Genomic DNA, 19,662 nt, shown 5'->3' on the forward strand with positions numbered 1-19,662 from the left:
TCTGAAACAATTGCTTTAAAAAGCCTTCAGTCTACAGCCAGGTCAACGGGAACAGAGGTTCATGAATTTTGATACAGCTCAGAGCTCTGATTTATTGGAGGCAAGTGGCCAAACAGATGAAGCTGCTTGGAAGTCTAGGTAAAAGGTATTTCTCCAGGCCCACTTTATGCTGCACTTTCTTTGCCTTGTGCCATGTTTTTATCTGGAAATCAAATCCTGGGGTCTGCCCCTCCTCGCCCTCATTTAAGGGTTAGCAGCTGAGGGAGAAGTATCTCTCTGGGTTGAGGTTATATTTCACTTGATCTGTCACTGATCATTGGAAGTCATTGGAAGGCACTTTTTCTTCTTGTCTTCTATTGCTCCCATAGTGCTTTTCTCAGTAGAAGGCACTGTCACTGCCTTCTTTTGCCACATACCTCCATAGAGGCTCTTCTGTATAATGGTCAGGAAACCAACTAAGAATGACCAGCTAAGTGTTGGTAGAAACATTCCCTTCTCTAGCTGAAAAACTTTTAGATCTTTATCTGTACATGGATCTTGGAAATGAATCTTGTTTGGAGTACTGATTTTATTACTCCTTTTTCCTCTCCTATCTCCCTTGGTAGCATACATTTTATTCCCCATTGTCTGCAGAATAATATGCTATGATGAGAAAATGGTCTGCTAGACAGGGTATAACAAAGTTTATGATGAAAGTTGTATTTATAGACCAAACATATATATATACATATATATATAACCTGAAATACTTCAGGAGAAATACCTGGCTCATACACCTCATACACTCTAGGTACTGTTTCGTGCAAATAAAATTCTCTAGTACTTCCTTGGTCTGCAATCCCAGAGGAAACATGAACCACATTTCTTAAAAAGTGGGTTTGCCTGAACTTAACATGATATAAGATGAAGAGCTTACCTCAAGTGTACCACAGAGTCCTGTTCTCTGCACTTCAACAAGTCTGCTGTCTTCATGTATCACTGTGTAAATGAAAGTTCGCAGAGGTGAGAAGGAGTGCATCATCCACAGACAGTAAAAATCTTTAAAGCTTGTAAAAACTGGGTTAGTAGAGATGTAGAAAAACACAAGCAATAAAGCAAGTAAGATTTACCTCCTTCAGGTAAAAATACATAGAAGAAAATAGTGGGTGAAAGTGGGTCATTAAAATATGAATCATAACTATTTCAATAGGGGACTTGAAAGATTCTCAAAATTGTTTTTGTGTTCAGTGCTCTACATACCTGATGCACATCATTAGTTTTTCCAGCACATGAATTAAAAAATATTTTCTATGCCATATCATAGATTAGAGAATTTGATGTTGTTTCAATTAAACATGGTACCAGTTATAATTATTTTGTTAATATTCCAATGAGCAAAGTACTTTAATTTTTGTTGGGAACAAATATGTAGCGTAAGTGAAGATGAATGGGATGATGATTATTAGAAAATAAGACAAATTTTAAAAACTGTATATACTGTAAAAGCACTTAAATAATAAAGCAATGCAATATAGCCTAAGGAACATTTGCAGGGCACATCCAGTTATTTCCATAAAATCAAACTTCTATGTTCAATCCTTAAAGAACTGTTTTTAAGGATGTTTTGAGGTGACACTGCTACTGTACTACCTGCTCATACAGGTCGATCAAGTGAGAAAGTGAACCTTGAAGGTGCTGTGCTAAAAACTTCTAAACACCAAGTGCAGACAAGGACAATCTTGAATTATTTCCTTGTTTTCTTAGACTCTCCATCAGGCTTAGTCAGTTCTGCATGGTGAGTAGTGCTCAGACATTAGTGACAAACTTAATATACAATAAAGCAAGGGTACAGGACAGCTTACTACTTAGAACAGCAGTAAATTCTAGTGCCATAAGTATTGTGATTCTTTGTTGATTAGTGCACAGAGGAGCCAGACTTCCTCATCTAATTGATGCCATACATACCTTCCTCTTTCTCTGTTTTTTTTTTTTTTGTATTCCAAATCTTCAAGACATGAGGTAAGCAAACATCTTTCTCCTATGCAGCTTTCCCCTTGTTTTCCTTTCCAAAATATGCTTATTTTTATGTGCTATGCCCTGTATGAGTATATGCTATCACATGGCTTACAAGGAATGCCAGAGAATCTCTTAGTTGGATTTAGTCAAGTGTTGACCAAGCCATCCAGCCTTTCAAAACAAAGCCTTTTAGTGTGCCCAAATATGGCCAAAGTGGGAGATATACATAGGCAAATAGGCACTTAACATCAGATGTTAGGATATCTTTTTCAAAAAAAACCCACAAGGATTAAGTCAAAAAAACATCTTCATGTGAAGACTGAGGTCTACAAAAAAACAACAACAAGAAAAACCATGCACGCACACACAAAAAACACCTTTTGCTATATAATAATGAAGACTAGATGAGTGCATATGTGTAAATGCTGAATCCAGCATTCCAGAATTCCAAAATTCCAGAAAACAAATTTTAAAAATGAGACTTTACAGTATTTGCTACCTATTTCCAGAGGTACACTATAATGCAGTCCAGAATGGTCTCAGATACTAAAATCATATGTTTCTATTGCACCAGAATCCAGCACTGCTTCCAGTTTTCTTCAGACTGTCTCAGTAATTTCTCCTGAAATTGTGAGGTTTGAATCTTTCTAAGTTAAATTAAGGTGTCACTGTGCCATTATATCAGGCACTGTACATTGTAATGTACTGTTTATCATTTTAACAAGTACTTCTCTTTGGTAACAAAGCCCACAGACTAGGAATAAAAAGTACTGGGGTGCTAGGAAATCTTATGGGCTGTTGAGTCAGTAAGACATAATGATCCCAACGAACTGACCTCAGGAACATCAAATAACATTGTTTGAATCAGCTGTAAATATCATTTTATATGGAGGAGGTATGTTAGAGTTCTGAAATAAGATCTCCATAAAGAGCAGCAAGCTATGCATTTCAAAGTGGCATCCTGATGATTTTGGCTCACTGGGGAGTAAGTGATCAAACATGTATCAACAGCTATGATAAATGGAGTGCAGGTAAAATGACACATTTTAGCAATACTGCACTTCTTAAAAACAAGAAGTGTCTGAAGGCAGATTTAGTCCACATTGAATACTTGGCCTTCTGTCTCTGCAGCTAGTAAAAATTCACGTTGCAAATAATCACTGACTTAAAGACAAATTCAAGTCTTCAAATAAACTCTTAATCACATGCCTAATTCTGTTTGCTCTTGCTATTTATACATGTATTTGCAAATTTTATATTTATGTGTCACACATGAGCTTTTGAAGTGGACTCATAATGGCGTGCAAACAGGAAGTGGTTATATCTACTAATATTGAAAGATTTGAACACAGATCTTAAGATCATTTCAGCGTTTCTCCAGTAGTCACTGCACATTAAGTAGCATATAGAAACCACCTGTTGAATCTGTTTCTCAGTATTGACTAGAATTACTTGATTACGAGTAATTGATCCTAAGGAATTTTCTTTTATAGTACATTGTGACTCCTTTACTGTTCTCTAACCAGAAAAAAAAAGTCTGAGGAAGCAGAGAAAAACTGAACAGACCATGCAGGTTGAAAGACCTCTGAACAGTCATAGAAGAACATTATACAGCAAATGAAAAGAAAAAAACACTCCACTTAGTGAGTTCCTTTTTTGTGCAATATGTCAGGCTCTTACTTGTTACAGTAGAAAACTCAGTAGGAATGCAAAAGCTGTAACAAAGAAAAACTCATTCACTACAAAGAATATCTTGTAGTTGGATACTCACACATAAATAGTATTTCCAAAGCATTTTGCTTTTAACTTTGAGATGCTGAAGATTGCCATGGGAACAGAGGTGTCAGAAACCAGGAATTTTCTTTATCAAAAGACCACAGGATAATGGCAACTTTAAACTTGCTTCCTTCAGTTTCGTTATTGGTTCTACACTCTGTCTACAAATCTGGGGAATTTCTCTACACGGAAAGGATCCTCTAACTGATTGAAACCAATAATGCTCTGTCCTTTATTTTTCCTGACATCTTTTCATTTGAAGCACTGTTGAAATTTGCTCAGTAGAAAGTTAAAGTATAATCTAAGCAGAATACAGCGTGGGATGCAAAAGTTTTCCAGTGATGTTCTCTGGTAATAAATTAATATATTTATGAGGATTACATTTATCACAATAAAGGTGCCTCATTTCCTTGTTCTGTCATGTATTGATACTCCATGTGAGGATTTCAGGCACTTGAATTTACAAAGAGTTATGTTTTAAGGAATGGAGGTTTTGACTAAAGAGAGATGCAGTTCATTTAAAAAGTCACTTAGAAATGTACAGCCTCACATTAGCTACAAGTGATATACCCATAGACTTGCCTGCAAGGTGTCTCAGACTTACTGAGGCTGCTCAGGAAATAGAATGAGGTGTGGTTTCAGTAAAAGCTGAGCTATACCAAGGGCCTTAGAAGGTGGAGAAATCAATGTTTAAAGCTGTTTCTGCTTCTGAATTTAACGAAACTAAAATCTTGCAATCTTCCTCTGTTTGAAGCTATTACGCTGCCCATAGTTTCTATTTTAAAAACTCAGGAATCCAAATGCAGATGCTTATGATAAAAATCACTCTTTCTGCTCAATGTTTTCACAAAACCAATTCATGTCAGTGGGAAATGCCAATATACCAAACCTCTTCTAAAGAAAGTCTAATACAAAACCGATCTATCAGTTGAGATGACAGCACTCAAATTTCAAGTCTGGAGATAGTCTACATATCGTTGTTAAATCTCAACTTGAGAAAGCATGCAAAGGATACTTGAAATTGCTGTTTAATAACATACAGTAAATAAATTTCTTAAACACTGGCTATTACTGTCTTCAACTGCAAATACAATGAATTCCTAATAAAAAAAGAAAAGTAGGGGGAATTTTAAGTGAAAAGTAATGAACAGCTTTCCACCAGAAGATGGATGATAAGAAACAGTAGTCAATAGTCCATTAGCAAGTCCATTATAACCTTGGAATAGAAACTTGCCTTATTTTAGAAAGCTAAAACAATTGTAAGTGAATTTTAACAACTGAATAAATGCACATGCTAATCTGAAGTTACATAAATTATATAAATTAGCCATGTCTTGTACTGCACAAAAAAAAGTTAGTAACTCATTATCAGACCCATTATCAAACTCCTCATTGTGAGTACACATACTTTCATTGCTAATGTGTCAGCATTTCCATTACAAACACTTCTTTTCAGAGGCTTAAATATCAATCGTACTGCTGAAATTCTGCTTCAATTCATTCATTCTGGAAGATATTTTTATAGATGGTTTTAAGATAGTTAAAATGCCACCACTTCTATATGTGAAATAATAACAGTTATTATTTTATATAATTACCTCAATTTCAAACATTCCTTTGCAATTACAGGCATTCAGTCACCTAAACAACTCAGCTCAAAGCTGTCAGGAAAATCCTAGCCAAAATTTTTTCAAGACCGAGACACTGAAAACATGAGGTGAATGTGAACTTTCTCATTTACTAAATCAAGTTATTCGTTAAGAATATGTCACTTCTTGCAAAATGCCAGTAGTTACTGTAGTATCTATAATCCAAATTAATCAAATGAGAAAACTAGACTTTATTTTGCTGACTCCTGTCTCGTAGACGTTGCCTGTAGGTACGCTATTGTAACTATTTATGTGTAATTATGACATCATTTAAAATACCTTCTTCATTTCATTTTACTTGGAATCAGGAAGCTTTTTTTGAAGCTTTGTGCTTCAAAAATACATCTTCAAATTTCATTTGGGCCTTGTGAGTTTAGGGGACTTTTACTACTTCAGAGAAAAGGGTACAGGTGGAACTCAGGGAAGAATATTGCAGTGTGTCCTCCTCCTTGTTTCCATTTAGCTTCCTCTCCTACTATTTGTTGTTTCAAGAGGCAGAGGAAAAGCAAATTCCGTGCTTTCCTACTTGTCTAAGAAGTCAATGTTATATACAGTTTGACTTTCTAAAAAAAAAATGAATTATTTTTGTAGTCTAGCTCAGTGATTCAAAGTGTAATGTTACTTGGATATGAATGTTGTCAAAATAAGGGAATCTAGCTGCACTAGGGCTATGGTTAATCCAAGTGTGCTGAAAGATTAACTCTTCTAAGCCTTTTGAAAAAATCCACATATTTATTCTTTCTACATCAAACTTTGCCACATCTCAAGATGAATAATGATAGTGCCTCAATTTATGTATTTTTCAAGAGAAGGTTTCAAGTTAAAACCTTTTAGAAAGATCATAGCACGAAAAGCTCCTTCCCCACTAATCTATAAGACTGGTTGTGTGACAGTTACATATGTTAGTGAATAAGTGTGTTCCCTTCAGCAGGAAGGCTGGACATTTTTCTAGGCAGAGTGAAGTTTTCTAGAACAGCATTTATAAACACACTCTGGTTAGAAAGATTCAAGCACATCTATATAAGCCAAACTAGACAGATGGGTTTCTAGGAGTTCACAGGCACATAGATTAAGGAAATACCTTAGGTACATCAACATCTACGGCATCTAATTTTGAACTTTTTTTTTTTTTGTAAAAACTGAATACAACCTGCAGGATGCAGCTCATATTTGCCCACTTTCAGATTTTGTGTTGGCAAGACTTGCAGACACGGATGCATGCTTCTCAGAAACGTGTCTTTGAACAATAATTTTACAGAAAGGAATTGAAATGTATGTCCTTTAAAAAGATAAATAACACTGACTGCTGCACTTGTTGCTCCTTCTCCACCTAGAGGACTGATTAAATAGTTAGGATGCATTACACACCATGAAAAACAATTGTAAGAACAGATGGTGGTGTGAGGAGGCTTGACAAATGGAACTGGGCATGTTTGAAGGATCATGGATTCCTAAAACAAAACCCTGTGAATGCAAAATTCTCCTTAGACATAGAAAATTCAAGAGGTTAAGACGTGTAAAAGGAGTTTTCAAGAAAAGGTCAAATTCCTACATAAATTTAAAGATAAAATAAGGGGAGCACAAGAATTTAAGAACCTTTCGGTCTCAAGGACTCTAAAGCAGTATATGTGATTAATCTTTTTTTTTCAGAGAGGATATGGAAAACTAAAAAACAGTTGGATGCCTGTGACTGAGTCAGTAGAGGATTTAAAAATATTAATAGGCTTAGAGAAATATAATGTCTCATGGATATAAATTGGCCTGCCTTTTGCAGAGTGCAACATTGCCACAAAAAGCCACTGGGATTGTCTTAAGGACTCAAAGATGATGAGAATAAAAGTAATCCTAATTCACACTGTTCACATGAATTTCTAAAAGTCTTTCACAACAGTTAGGGAGGATAAGTACCTATGAGAAGAAAAGGAAAGAAAAGGACAATATTTGGTTCTATTCATAACAGAAACAAAAGTAAAAAATGTTTTTTCTTCGTAGTGAAGTGAGGAGGGGAAGTCACAGGAACCTGTGCTGTGATGCAGCTTGTTCAATGCTTTCCTGTATCATTTGGAAGCAGCAAATGAAGTCTGCACATGGAAATGGAGAAGATTCTCAAACCTGAGAAGATACCTGAGATAAGAATAAGAATTCCTATGCAAAACTGAAGGAAGATTTTGTTACGTTGATAAACTAAGTAATAGCATATCAAATTCAGCATTAATAAACAGATAATATTGTTCAGGGTGAGCAGGGTGCTGAGGGAGTGGAATTTTTAGCTTGTCTAAAATGATGATCTTGGAGTTATTATTAATTATTCTTAATTCTTGGAGAATTATCATTAAGGAACAACTATCAGCTCAACACATATCACTGTCAGAAAATCAAACTAAACGCTAGGAATCAAAAAGAAGAAAAAACTGAATAAAACAGATTATTAATATCTAAGTGCATAAACCATGCCTTATACATATTTTGCAAACTAAGATGAAGAAGAGAAAACTGAAGAACTGCAACAATGATCTAGAATCTAGGAGCAACATTTATACAACTCTTGGAGTAAATACCTTGGGGATAAGCAAAGAAAATTAAGGAGTAATACAATAATGATGTATATAATAATGAAACCAAAGTGAGTTTCAACAACACAGATATTTCTTTGCACTACACATAGTAATGCTATAGAAAATTCTTGTCACACAGTATTTTGAATGTGAACAGCCTGCATTGGTTCGAAAAAAGATGAAATATCAACTGAGAGCCATAAATACTGTGTTAAATAGACTATTTAGTGCCTCTTCAGGATCAATAAGACCCTGATAAGCCAATTACTGATAAGCACCTGCTATGCTTTTTCTAATTATTGGACGCAGAATACAAATGTCTCCAAAATCTTTTTAGATGCATCCCATTTATCTTAATCTACTTCTTCTGCAAACAACTAAATCACACTGCCCACTCCAGGAGGCCCCTCTGACAACAAGAACTGTACCTCCCTCCTTGGTTACACTGAAGTCTCTACCAGGCTTTGGGATTTCTCATGCCACTTGCTGCTGTATGATCCAGTTGACCCATAGCTTTCATAACTGTTCACTGTGCTCCAAATGTTGGTGTGGGAGAAAGTGGAAGAGAGAAACATGTTTTCTCTTGACCCTGCATAGTGTTGTCTCCACAAGAGCTTAACAAAAAGTGTCTTTTTTTTTTTTTTTTTTTTCCCCAAAAGTAGTACACACTCTATTAGTGTTATCTCAGTTACCATCCCAATTATCCAACTAAAATATAACAGTTATCATTAGGTCAGCTATGGTGAGAGCGATAGTTGTTTAACTGGAAAGTCCCTAAAAGTGTCATAAAAGAAAACTTACTAACACCAACAACTTTTTCATGGTATGCTCACCCTTCCAGCGTCCTCTTAAGTCTAAAGGCCTCTGATTCCCATTCTTCCCACTTAGAAGTCCTGGAATGTCACCATGAGTTATCAGCATTCATGATAATTCAGCAAGAGCAGAACAGTGTTGGTGACAGGGCCCTATTTGTCTTCATTCTTGGGTCCACTTGGATCAACTTTTAAATGTTTTTTCAACATAGTTTTCTTCCTCTTCACTAGTTTTCAGATGAAGTTTAAAAGCCACACAGCATCCTCCCATCACATCAGCTGGTGTAAAAGGCTGCTGTGTGGTAGACTGATACTTTGACTGGTTTGCTAGACATTATAATCTACTCCACGGACACATCAAACTTTCATGATATATGGTATTCACAGAGCTTGAATTTCAAAAGATAAGCAAGAGCCACCTGCTAGAATTTTTTAAAAGAAACGTCAATCATCTAAGGTCCAAGTCCTGTCAGGTCAATACAAAGCCTATCAACTTAAAATAGGTATGGCAAAAATTCTATTTACTGTGTTGTAAAGGACAGTGTTTTCAGTCTGACTTCAAATGCTACCCTCACATGTTTCATTGGCCAGAAAACAAGACAAGAAGGCTAGAGAAAGCAATGGACAACAGCCCTTGCCTGGAAAACTCTCTAATGCAGAACGTGTAATTATTATCACAATTTTTATTCTTTTTTTTATGTTTGGCCATGATGTCAGAAGCAGGTGGTTGTATGGTAGTAGAGATGGAACCTTCCCACCAATATTCTGTTGTACTGAGTTGCTGTGAGACAGGTGGCAGCAGAGGGGCAATCTGACAAAATGGTGTCCGGCACAAGAGTGAGAATGGAGAAAAGATGCACACTGAAATTCTGCCACATGGAAAAATGACACCCACTGACATTCATCAATACTGGCTGAACACTTATGGAGACTAAACAGTGGCTGTGAGCACAGTGAGTAGATCATTTCAGCAGTGGCAACTGTGGGTTACCTCAGCTGGTGCAAATTAGCTAAGTGAAAGCTCACTGTGATGCAGAATCCTTCTTCTTCTTATCACAATAATAGCTCATTAATATATCACTTTTAAGGAAGCTTATCATAGTCTACAAGAAAAGTAATCAAACACTGTTACTAAAAAGTTACTGTTTTACACTCCCATAAAACAAACATATATTTATGTATGTATGTGCATATATTCTAAGTTGAGGGTGGCCTGTTGGCTGAGTTATTTGAATTGAGTCTGTTGCAAATCTCACACCATTTCTGAGCTCTTACTAAAGTGATTTATGAAGAATGTGTCTGAGATAACTCAGAGAACTCTGAAATGGTGAAAGTCAGATTATGTTTTTTTCTGTCTCTTGATGATCTTGCTTCTGTTACCAAGCAGAGACTGGAAATTGATTTCATCAACTTTCAGTCTGAAAAGAATGACCTTTAGATTCCATGTAATGATAGTAACATCAATTTTTTCTTAGAAAAACAACAACCTTGGCAAGAATAGTAACAGGTCTCAAAAAAGAAATAAAATGCAATCAATTAAACCAGTTAATAAGTTACATGGTGCATTCAAAATATAAACAATTGTGACTATAACATAAACACCTCATGTACATCTACTTCAGCTCATTTCCCGTGGAAGAAAAGCCAATTTGGTAACTTTCTCTATGCTATGGTCTATACCAGAATGTGTCTTCAATCACTTCTGTGTGTACTGAAGAATTTCAGAAGAAATTGAGAGAGGTGACACGGCCTCCAAAAATAATTGCATGTCTGCAGGTTTCAAGAAACTAGACACCCAGGTAGAGGAGAAGGTCCTCTAAGTACCCTTCCTTAGAGAAAGGCTGCAGTATGACCTTAAACCTTCCCAGACTCCAAATTGAAAACCATCCTGAGAAATCTGTAGGAAAACTGTCTGCCTTGGATTCTACACGTTAGGGCAATATTTGTTAGTGGGATCACAGGATAATTTTAAATTTCTGCCATATGTTATTCCTTTTCCCATTTTACTCACAGAATAAAAAACATTAATTGACAAATAAATACATTTTCTACAACTGCTACCTTTAACACGGGCACATAAATCACAGAAGGTATTTTCTATACTAGAGAACTAGATTAGAAATAGGATGGAGCATCCTAATAAATCTAGGCATAATGTAAATTAAACAGCATTTATTTCATTTTACCTCAATCATTTTAAAAGAAAATAAAAGATATTGTAATGAAACATTCCAGGAAAAATATTAATATGTGTATTTCACACTTTATAGGCTCTATTAGTGTACAATGTACAGACAAGCCTTACCCTGCTCTGCTAGTTTCATAAGGAACCATTTCACTGATTTATTTTTTCCCCTGAAGTACAGCATATTCAGCAATAGTTGTTTAGCTGTACTTAATTAAATGTGGCATGAATCAGAGAGAGGCTTTTTGAAAGCAAAAAACTGTCCGTATAGAGAAAGGTAAAGCCTATGAGATGCGCCCCTGACTTTTTCTTTAAAAAAAGCAGTATCTTTTGTCAACAACTCTATTCAAGAAAAATTTCCTTTTTCTTTTTTTGTACATATCTATTGCATACCCAAGGAAATTAATGAAATATTCAATAAGAACTCACATCCAGCACCGAGAACAGCTGTTAAGTACAACTTGGGGAGTCACATTTGCCCACAGTATTTAGGTGCCTTAGGTCTCCTCTACACAAATCAGTCAAGTGACAAGTAAAGTGAGAAGTTATCCAATAAGGACAAGCTGTAAATCAGGCAGACCTTCATGGAGGTAGGCAGATTTATGTGTCCTCAGGTTCTGAAGCAAAGATTTTACTGGAAGGAAGGCAGATGTTTACGCACACACAGAGAAGTTATTTATGTTTGCCTTTCTGCAACTTATTGAATCAGAACAGCCTGTCTTTACACGTACTGTACTGCATCAAGTGTATTATCAGAGGTGTATGCTTTGCTAGAGAATTAAGTAAAGCATACACCAAGAATTGTAGTGAGCTTATATCTAATTCAGTGCAGGGATATCTGCAAGAAAAGGGTCAAGATCAATTCCATTAAACCGAAGGCATCACTGAAATAGATTTTAACCCCCTGGATGTAATTACTCAGTGAGATTGCCATTAGCACCAGTCGAGCTCTTGATGGATTGAAGTCCGTTAGCTACTCAAGTTTTACTAAGACTCTAAATTTATCCAAGTCTCATGGTAGATATTTTGTTTTTGACTTAAATGAGATGTCACATTCAACCAAGAACCAGTGTTATAATATCTCCTTGCACTACCATTTTGACTTATTTCTGTTTGAAAACACTGATATAAACTCAAAAGAGGCCAAGCCATTTCAGTTCGCCATTTCAGTTCCCCATTTCACCCTTTATCCAGAATCTTCCTAGAGGAAAAATTTAAGAAAATCCCAACTCTGCTGTGTTACAGGGCCAGAGCGCTCCTTTTCTTCCTTTCTACATACACTGCTTACTTTGAGAGTATAAGTTTAATTTTGCTTTCTGACTGATGTGTGAAACACATCCGTGACACCTTGTCAAGCTTGAGAACTGAGACACTAATTCTCATCATAACTGTTAAGAAGGAGAACTGTGGTACCATCCTGGTATAAATCCAGATTAACTTTGGCTTCATCAATTACTGAGATCAGAATTGCCTACCATTTTTTTCTGTCATCTTTATCTGATCACAAAATCACTTTATCACTAAATATACTCGTGTTTGATTACATATTATAAGCCAAATTTGTTATAATGCAGAAAATGTTATTGACCATCTGCCTGTGGTTACTGTAAAAACATCTCAAGCAATTTTGGTAGCCCATTAGTAGCTGCTGTTCTGCACAGATGTATAGAGACTACATTAATAATTAGATTCTGTGCATATTAGGCCCCAAAGAATTAGTGAACATGAAGTAAATTTATGCTGCTTTTTCAGAATTGTCCAGACCAAAATTCTACTCTGAAAAAGTTAGAATTGTTCAGAGAGCCTTTTGTGAAATTTACTAGTTTGAACAATTACTACAGTTTATGAAATGATATTTGAAATTAAGTATATTTAATTGGGTAATTGAAAGGTAGTTATTTTAATACCTTTGTGCTTGAGCTCATAAAGAAATAAACCCATTACTTCACTTTTTTTGAAGATGTGAGGAAGCAAAATAAATTAAACTTGCCGTTTACAGGTCTATTTGCATACTTAGTCCTCCTTAGTTTATATTTTGGTGTATGCACTTAATATTTCATGACAGGTGTGTAAGAGAAGTCTTATATAATGAGGATGTTAACTATTTGAGGAAAGACTGCATCTTTTGGAGAATGGAGGCTAAAGTATGATATTTTTGAGTGGGAGAAGGCTGCTTATAGTTCAAGTTTGGTGTACCACTCATAGTCCTTTACTCTTGCTGAACCTACTGGCAGTAGAGAAAGATTTTAAATGACAACTTGATATTGTTTGAAGTCATATTAACATAAGTCTTGCCCACTGTTCTCCTGTCATTAGCTACATTCTTCCACTGGTCACAGTTTCCATGTGCTCTCATGTGACTGCTCTGAAAGACAGGAAAGAGCTGGAGATTATCAGGGAGATTTCACAGCCATGTAATGCTGCAAAGATATTCATACTTCAGAAGAACAGCTTAGGCCTAGATAGAAAAGTTAAAAATCCAATGCTAATGTGAATCCTTGTTCAAATAAGAGATGAAACATTAAACGCTGTTTAAATTTTCAAAGTTTATGACAGTTACATTATTATATATAAGAAATCTGACTCCATTTCCGATTTCATATCTCAAATAGAAAAATAACGAAAATGCAGTATGCTTTTTTTGTTGTTTTTGTTGTTTTGTTTTGTGTTCAGTAACGTTCAGACTACAAACAACACAATTACAGGCAATTATGACATATTTTAATGAATTGTACTTTAAAAAATGAACTTATAAAAATGAACACATCTCTTTCTAGCCCTGCACAGAAGTACCAACAATCAGGATATTCATTTTCATTCCAACAATAGCAGCAAGAAGGACAGGAAACTTGGCCTTTATCACAGAATCACCCGGGTTGGAAGGGACCTCAAGGATCATGTAGCTCCAACCCCCCCGCCTAGCAGGGCCACCAAACACACACATTGAGATCAGGTTGCCCAGGACCCCGTCCAACCTGGCCTTGAACACGTCCAAGGACGGGGCATCCACAACCTCCCTGGGCAGCCCGTTCCAGGGCCTAACCACTCTCCTTGTATAGAACTTCCCCCTAACATCCAACCTAAATCTTCCCTCCCTCAACTTGGATCCATTTCCCCTAGTCCTGCTGTTGTCAGCCCTTTTGAAGAGTTTACTCCCCTCCTGGGTGTAGGTTCCCTTCAGGTATTGATAGGCTGCAATGAGGTCACCCCGCAGCTTCTCTTCTCCAGGCTGAACAAGCCCAACTCCCTCAGCCTGTCCTCATAGGGGAGGTGCTCCAGCCCCCTGATCATCTTAGTCGCCCTCCTTTGGACCCTTTCCAAAATCTCAATGTCTTTCTTGTACTGAGGGCTCCACACCTGGACACAGTACTCCAGATGGGGCCTCACAAGAGCCGAGTAGAGAGGGACGATCACCTCCCTGTCCCTGCTGACCACCCCTCTCCTGATGGAGCCCAGGATCCCATTTGCCTTTCGAGCTGCCAGAGCGCACTGCTGGCTCATGTTCAGTCTCTCGTCCATCAGGACCCCCAGGTCCTTCTCTGCCAAGAAGGAATCATAGTCGTGCACATGTCTGAAAAGTAATTCTGGTTTACATTGCAGTAAGAGGTCAACTGTGCCATTAATTCTGACACTGTTTTCACTGTGACTGTACAACTACTCACTCATAGCAATTAACCCTGACATCACGACCAGTTTGTATAACGGGCATTTCACTTTCATCACATAGACTGTATTTTCTTCCTTTATCCTGCATAGCTAAAACTTGGTTTTTAGTAATTGCTTTTTCCCCGAGGAAAATAACTTCTGAACATTTCATAAAACAGCAGTAAGCAATAGTCACTCAAACAATACTTTTAACAGCATTCAGTTACAGCACAGCATATTCAGTAGCACTGATCCTGATCATTAGTAACAAATGGCTTTCTTGGCAGTGTTGACTTTAAAATAACATTGGGAGAAAAGTACTGATAAAAATTTAAAGAGTGGCCTATATATAATGTAATACATTTGAGTTTCTCAATTTCAAAGAGTGAATAATGCAGCAAGGTCAAAGATTTTTGTATATCCAAAATAGACTTTCTCTACTAAGTTCTTCTTTCTCATTTAATGACCAGCAGTAGATTCATAAGTCATATGTGGCAATTTAAAACTGGTATCTAGGATTTCACTTTCAGTGCTATCCTGTAATCTGAACTGCCAGTTACCTTATTTCAGCTCCTTTTATCACGCTGATCTCAAGCCAGAAGGCTTTTGCTCAGATTAGTACCTGGTGTAATTTCATCAAATTCAAGTGCTTTTGCTAGAGGTGCACAGCTGTAATAAAGCACCTCTTGAATCATGGCATTTTAAGAGTATAAGGTTTGAAGATACACCCAAATTCAGAGTGATATAAAGACACGAAGATAGAGTGGCCTTTCAAATCTGCCCTTGTGCAATTCTGACTTTCACTAATTTCCAGTTATTGCGCATTCCAAATTTAATATTCTTGACCAACAAATGCCATGTTCTCATCTCCTCCCAATTTCCTGGAGCTTCCTTCTGCCCTTTTCACATAAGTGTCTCCACTTGGTCATATGTGAGGCATGAACTCTCCTCTACTCTCTCCAACATTCTCACAGAATTCATCTTTCTATGTTCCTTTTGTATTCTCAGTTTTTACTGTTATATTCCTCAAAGCTTTTGTACTAGCATTACTTCACCCATACGACAAAATACTCAGTATATATAAAATATATTATATATATATTATATATATATATTATATATATAATAAGTTATATATTCTGTAGTGACTTTTCTATCCTGATTTTTATCCTTGTCAGCAGTCCCAGCTCCTGCAGCTCTGACTGCTTTCCACAGCTATGTTAGCAAATGATTTAGGCTATTTAGATTGGATGAAGGAAGGAAAAACTTTTATTGAGAAAAATTTGGACTCAGATAATAAAATGCTGTTGGGAAAGCAAGTGCTGTGAATCTTGACCTATCTGTGGATTGTATAAACTCAAGTACAAATAGATCAGAAATTATCCTTCTTGATTAATTATTCTTCTTGTCCTAAGAGGCAAGTCTCTGAATCAGACAGTGCCTCACACTAACATAACATATGAGGAAGGGAAGCTAAGCTGCAGGCTGATTCACAAACTAGAGCACGTTTCTAAAGAGCTGCAGGAATGCAGAAGAGCACCCTTTGAACTCAGCTGTTGTAAAGTTATCTAGAACTAAAATCTATACCGACAAGGTCAAGCTGTTGAAAATGAGGAGGAAAGGTCTGGTCAAAAGACTGTCTGCAACTTAGCAACTGTGAAAAGGAAACAAACCAACAAAAAATTAAAGAGCAAAACCATGTCAAAACAGAGAGGAAGAATCAGATATCAGGACATTCACAAATTAGACTATAGAAGCTCTTTTTATACATGCTTCACAGAGGACTATGCTTTACATAAATCACACAAGAGGTCTCAGCAAAAAGCACTGGTAGATATCATTTTCTCCAGAAAAGTAACAAATTAAATATCAAAGTATTTGTCAGAAGAGAAACTCTACATGGAAAACAGCCCCCAGGCTGGCTCGGTTCTCTGAATTGATCCTGCCCTAGTTCCTTGACACTACAAAGCTATAGTATGTTCTGTGAACAAATTCCTTTCCCTAAATGCTGTGTAAAGCTACAGAAAGAGGCAAGGAGAAGACAATATTTGTAATGAAAAGTCTGAAGGGTAAAAGCAGTATCACAGGGAGTAAGCTACCTTTCTTTAAACTATATACAAAAAGGCACTTAGGGAGAGTTTTTCTCTTGTTTTTACTTACTTCAGAATTGGTCTCTATTAAATCAAGTGATTTGCACTATGTCCCTGATGAACAGCGCAGTCAGAATCGTAAAAGAATCTCATCTTCCTTATTCCACAGTGATTCTACAGTGATTATAAAAATCCAAAGCCTATACTTATAACTAACTATAGCTAACATTCATTCTTGAATATCATTTGTGCAAAACTGATGAGGTTTGAATATATTAAGATCAAACCTACTTCTGTTAGAATTCTATCCCAGGAGTTTTAGCAGGTTGTAATCAAGCCATAAAAGGAAAGACCTCAACTTCAGAAATGAACCGTGAAAACTGAAAAAAGGCTTCTCATGTGCTATTTACTTTCATTATGGAATGCAGGTTTTTGTATTTTTTAAATTAAATCTAAGACCTGAACGTTGATAAAGAACATACATAAAACACTTCAAAGAAGACTGCATTTTTTTCTTGGTGAGAACCAGTCTATTTAAAACATATTTATTACAGTTTCAGTGTTGAATAGAAAATGTATAAGCTCCTGCAAACGGGAACTTTGCTGATGCAGAGAATTTCTGATTACATTTTTTTAAATTTGTATATAAGACACTATGAGAGTAAATGTGTGAGTGGCAAAGCTAGAGAAGATTGCTCTTGAATATAAAAGATTAACACAATTCTCACACAGTGAAAGCCTGCTGGGAACAACATCTGCGCTCCCACAAGAATCTTGTGCTTCTGTTGCCTTATGGTCTTTCTTCAGTGTTGATTACTAAACAAATTGCTTTAGGTCAGAGCAGAATAAATACAACTTGTCTTCAGCAAGCAAGATGACCAAAGTATAGCAAATAATCTCTTTTGCTTTTCCTCATCATTATTTCTCTGTCAGATATATTCCTGGCGTGCTCAGTCCACAATATGGGACTATCTGTCTTTCCTGTTAGTTCTTAACTCTTCTGGAGTTCTTAACATAAAATTTTCAAAGGCTTGGCATGACATTACTTATTTACAGAATAAATATCTTCTAGGATCAAATGTACAGTTAAGTATCAACATTTGGTTTATTTATTTCATCAAAATAGGCAGATTTGAATGAGCTAAAGTAATTCTCAAGTTGTTACCCAATTCAATAAATTTTCTGTCTCCTCTGCCCCAAAAATTTGGAAATAAAAAGCATTTAAGAGTTGGTAACTTTTTGTGTTGGCATTTTCAAATGAATCATTTCAAATCTGCATGGCCTTTTATTCTGTAATCGTGCTCTATTTTACTTTTTCTGGTCTATTCCAAAAAAACACGACCAAGATGTCACGAGCTGCACTCAGTAAATCAAGTCAACAGAAAATGCATCTGCCTTCTTGGAAAAAAAAAAAAAAAGCATATTTTGCAGTCATTTCATACAGTAAGTGTAATTTTTCCTAATTTTATTTTATTTGTAATTCACTTCAGACTTTTGGGTCTTTACTAGCTTTGTTCATTTTTTAATTTCTGGGCCTCTGTGATTTCTCAGCTCACCAGCTCTTTCTGGAACACTACCAGTCCCACAGCTCATTGATTTGTTAGTTTAAGCCCTGCAGCAGCCTTGGTGCCATCTCTCTCATCTACAGTGAGCTTATTGAGGGCCTCCTGCTACGTCTGAGTCCTTAGAGTCTGTTATAGAGGACTCCCTCTGGCACTTTGGATGATTCTTTGCACTGTGAAACTTTTGCATCTTTCAAAACGAACTCCACTAGACAGCCCAGTATGGCTTTTGACGCCAGCATCACAAACTACACCCTATAGCCTAGTGTAGAGCTTATCCCTATAAAACTTCCTGACAGTCATTTATTTTCATGGCCTCCCTGCTGGCAGCACTACAAGGATGGATATTCTCTGCATTGATAAAGTACACAAGATGAAATGAGTGCAGCAAGATTTTACCTCTCAACCAAAACAAAAAGTTGTCTGAGGGATGGAGCCATAATGCTGTGCCCTCAATACTGTTTGAAAGCCATGGACAAAATTCCCCTCAGTTTAAGTCCCAAGATCTATGCTTTTGCTGTCATTCCCCCACCCCAGTTTGATTTATAAATGTCAATCAACCTATGCAAAATTCATTTTTCAGGAAGGTTTTGGCTGCAGTGTAAAATTGTCTTGCTGTGAAAGAATCCTTAGACACAGATGTTTGATCTGCAGGTGCTTTCTGAACATTTTCATGAGAGCAGAGGTATGGCTTCCCCTGGGAAGGCTGGTCCAGCTATCTACTGTAATCAGGGAGTGACAGTCAGAGGCAGGCTCACCTCCTCTGACAATACAGCATTTCACAAGTCTTCCTCAGGGACAGTCCCTGCATCCTGGCAATGCTAAAATAAGTAACCATTGCCTGCCAGATGTTATCTTGTTCCTCTGCAGAGATATCTGCAAGAGCTCATCTAACAGTTTACTAGCCTGAGCCTGACATTTCAGAAGGAGCAGGAAACAAGTCTGAAAATTAACACTGCCAGAGGTAAAAGTAGATATTTGAATAGAGTTTATAATGAAACAGTCTTTAGACAAAGCTTGTTGAGGATGTGCTGAGAACTTTCCCACTTCTCTGGTGAGTCACATTCTGGTTCTTCTTAGGTCTACAGGAGTTTAAATATGAATGATGGCTCTGAGGGAATGAAGAAATGAAGACAGATCTCAATAAGGCTGTCGTATCTCATGTATTTGGCTTACCCTGAGACTGGCTTTGTCCCATGTCAACTCTCTCCACCTTTTTTTACTCTTCTCAGAAATTGTAACAGATAAGGTTCTCTACTTAGAATCACAGAATGACTTGCATTGGAAGGGACCTTAAACACCACTTAATTCCAAGCTCCCTACACCTTCCATTAGATCAGGTTGCCCAGGGTCCCATGCAGCCTGGCCTGGAACACCTCCAAGGGTGGTGCAT

General features: G+C 36.8%; 1 long non-coding RNA gene across 1 annotated transcript in view; it reads right to left on the bottom strand.

The window, feature by feature from the left end:
* Positions 1-19,662, bottom strand: part of LOC122166244 — a 55,377-nt gene that overhangs the window by 30,891 nt on the left and 4,824 nt on the right. The window contains exon 4 of the long non-coding RNA XR_006170744.1: positions 917-978. This is a non-coding gene — a long non-coding RNA (uncharacterized LOC122166244). The remainder of the gene's footprint in view (positions 1-916; positions 979-19,662) is intronic.

The sequence above is a fragment of the Centrocercus urophasianus genome, unplaced genomic scaffold (genome assembly GCF_019232065.1).
Source record: "Centrocercus urophasianus isolate 14NV4802_14NV808 unplaced genomic scaffold, USGS_Curo_1.0 seq_32, whole genome shotgun sequence".
Classification (NCBI taxonomy): Eukaryota; Metazoa; Chordata; class Aves; order Galliformes; family Phasianidae; genus Centrocercus; species Centrocercus urophasianus.